At 54.0% G+C, this 3,009-nt stretch overlaps 1 protein-coding gene across 3 annotated transcripts in view; it reads right to left on the bottom strand.

Annotated features, from left to right (window-relative positions):
• Nucleotides 1-2,811, bottom strand: part of PPP2R5E (protein phosphatase 2 regulatory subunit B'epsilon) — an 81,707-nt gene extending 78,896 nt beyond the window's left edge. For 2 of the 3 annotated variants that reach the window (XM_074869010.1, XM_074869009.1), the window contains exon 1: nucleotides 2,165-2,809. The gene's annotated coding sequence lies outside the window, so the exon portion shown is untranslated. Of the gene's footprint in view, nucleotides 1-2,164 lie in introns of all 3 variants that reach the window. The other variant, XM_074869012.1, reaches the window with a different exon arrangement.
• Nucleotides 2,812-3,009: the final 198 nt, after the last annotated feature.

A 3,009-nucleotide genomic window follows, 5' to 3' on the forward strand; every position in this document is an offset into this window, starting at 1 on the left:
AAGAATAGCAGTGTGGTAGACATAACTAAGGGCATAAGCCAGGCGAGGTTTGCAGGGAGAGGCAGAGAGCCAAAAAAGGTTTCTGTGAGCAAAAGTTTGTTTGTTTCCCAACTGTATCAGCTGGTCTAAGAAATAAGCATTGCTTCTTCCTATAAAACTCGCCTTGGTAGTACTCCTGTAGCCAATTCCATACTAATAAGAAATACGAAAAGGAAACATTTAAACAGTGAATTAATCCATCCAATTATTGTATTTCCCAGTCTTGGCCTGTCTGTTAAAAAGGCCCATCACATCTTGGTGAAATACGTGAGTAATACTTAAGGGAAACGAGATAGGAGGAATTTAGGCCTACACATTTCAAGCAGCTCTGTGTACAGTTAACTTCACCAGCATGTGCACCTCTACTGATATCAACAGAACTATCTGCGTTAATAACAGGTTCATTAACAAGAGCAGCAATGTTGATTTCAGTAAGGCTACACACTCGTGCAAAGTTAAGCATCGGCATAAGCATTTGCAGGATCAGGGTCTTAGAACATGTCCTTGGAAAGCATTACTCATCCTCAATGTCTGTTGACTTCAATTACCGAAGTGACTCGTATGCTAAAAGAAGTTGATGCCACAATATCGAGAACACTTTTGAGTACTTATTTTATTAAAATATTTGGTTACTCATATGCTTCATAAATTACTAAATCCATTGAAACAGACCTTATTTGGGTTTGCCTTCCATAAGAAAAGCTTTAGAAAGTATGATTTATTGCAACAGTGTAAACAAGTTCCAAAAGGTAAGAACTATTTAATGCAAAATTACATCGCTTGCACTAAATCTATCAAAAATGGAAGTATAAACTCCATAGCTTCTTCGAGGAAGCATGTGCAGCACCCAGAAGCTGAACTGTGCAGATGGCATTACAATAATGAAAAAACCTTATTCCATCTTTTTGATTTCTCCTGAGGTATTCTTTCACTACCAACTTATGCTTTCTAAATATAATACACTATCAGCAACATGAACCTGTACCTTAAAGCAGTCTTGTTTATCATTGGGGGGGGGAATGCCACCATCACCAGGGCATTCAGACCCCAGTCAAGATTAATAAATAAAGAAGTCAGATAAACTGAAATCGAATGGCCTGTACTTCAGCAATCCACTTCTAAGATTTCAACAGTTCGCCAAAAAACATACAAAGTTACCTGTTACATAAACCAAATTCTGGAAATATCAGCAAAAACATATTCTTAAAACCTGAATTGGTTGGCCCTGTTTCATCTCAACAAAAAGATTCACCTCCTCAACACATGAATCATAAAAGTGTAACCATTTCTGCAGAAATGTTTGCACACTCTCTCAAAATTCAATTACTAACCAAAAAAAAAAAATAACAATAATGGACAGGGACTAAAAGATCACTTAAACTGCAGGATCATTGTGTCAGCAAGAAGCTTTACTGACACTTCTCTGCTGTAAATTTAGTAACAGTTTCCCTAACCTGCTTTATAAATTATTAAAATCTAATTCTAATTCAACAAGACTACATCCAGCCTAACAACCTTACAGTAAACACTGATCTTTTTTTCATCTCTCCAAATGAACATTCGCTCCCCTGAATACACTATCACAGTGAAACACACTGTTTCGACGAACAGTGGGGGGGTGGGGGGGAAAGCCCGAGATTATTTATTGTGTGCGAGTGGGAAAGCTGCAAACCCAGCCACTGCTTCTTGTTTCTTTCAGCAGGGGATCTTATTCTATTCCCGAAGTATTTTGGTAAATACGAAGCCACGCACATCAGATCTGCTGGTCCCGGGGGGGGGGGGGGGGGGGGGGAGGAGGGTGTAATGCCCGGAGAGGCGGGTGGACGTAAAAATACCGACGGATATCACCGGGGAAGGGAGCCAGAGGCTCGCTCCGCGCCCGGGGAAGCAGAGGTGTAATTAGCTGCCTCCCGCCTGCTGCTATCGGCTGTCATTTCCAGAAGGGAGCCGCGGAGCACCGCAGCTGGAACATGTCCTCCCCGCAGCCCCCCGCGCCTCCTCACCGCCGCCCGGCCCGGCCCCCCCCCCCCCTCCCGCCTCGGCCCGCCCGCGCCTCCTCCCCGCACCGCCGCCGCCTCGCCGCTCCCCCGCCGGCCGGCGCGGAGGGACGGAGGGATGGAGTTACCTTGACCCTCCTGGTAGAGAAGCCGGAGACGGGAGGGAGGCGGCGGCGGCGTGAGCCGGGCTTGGCGGAGCGCGGCCGATGCCTGGCGGCGGCGGCCCGAGGGTGGTACGCGCCGGGCTCGGTCCCTGCCGCGGCGGCGGCGGCAGCGGCGGCGCAGGAGCCTGTAGGCCTCGGCGGCGTTGGCGGCCTCCCCAGCGCAGGGCGGCGTTGGCGGCGGGTTCAGGAGCGGGCGGCTGCTCGGGCTCCGCTCAGTCCCATACACTCGGCGCGGCCCCCTGCCTGCGATGGCTGCTGCCTCACTCACATTCCCGGCGGAGCCCGGCAGAGGGGCCCTGAGGAGGCGGGCGGGGGGGGGGGGGGGGGGGGCTCGAGGGGAGCCGAGTGCGGGCCGAGCCGAGGGGGAGCGGCGGGCGCGGTGCGGGCGGCCGTGGAGGGGGGGGGGGTGGGGGGGACAGGCCGGGCGGGCGGCGCGGCGGTGCAGCGAGGGGAGGGGAGGCCTCTTCCGCCGGCGGCTGGCTCAGGTGAGAGGGGGCGTCCCGGTGGGCGTCGGGGTCGCGCTCCGGCTCGCTCCTATTGTCACTCTCAGCGGGCTCCGGCCATGGCACTCACTCACACACACACTCACTCACTCACTCACAACCGAGCGTGCTGCCACCGCCCCCCGGCCCGCGGCCCGCCCCCCGCGCCCGCCCACTGGAGCCTGTCGCCGGGACGCGCCGCCTCATTGGCGCCCGCCGCCGCCGCCGGGACAGCCGGGAAAGGGGAGCGCTGCCGGGGGAGGGGGCGGCGCCGGCCGGGCCGGGGCGGGGCGCGGCGGCGAGCGGCTCGTCATCGCCGCCATCGCC

This window comes from Strix uralensis, chromosome 4 (assembly GCF_047716275.1).
Source record: "Strix uralensis isolate ZFMK-TIS-50842 chromosome 4, bStrUra1, whole genome shotgun sequence".
Taxonomy (NCBI): Eukaryota; Metazoa; Chordata; class Aves; order Strigiformes; family Strigidae; genus Strix; species Strix uralensis.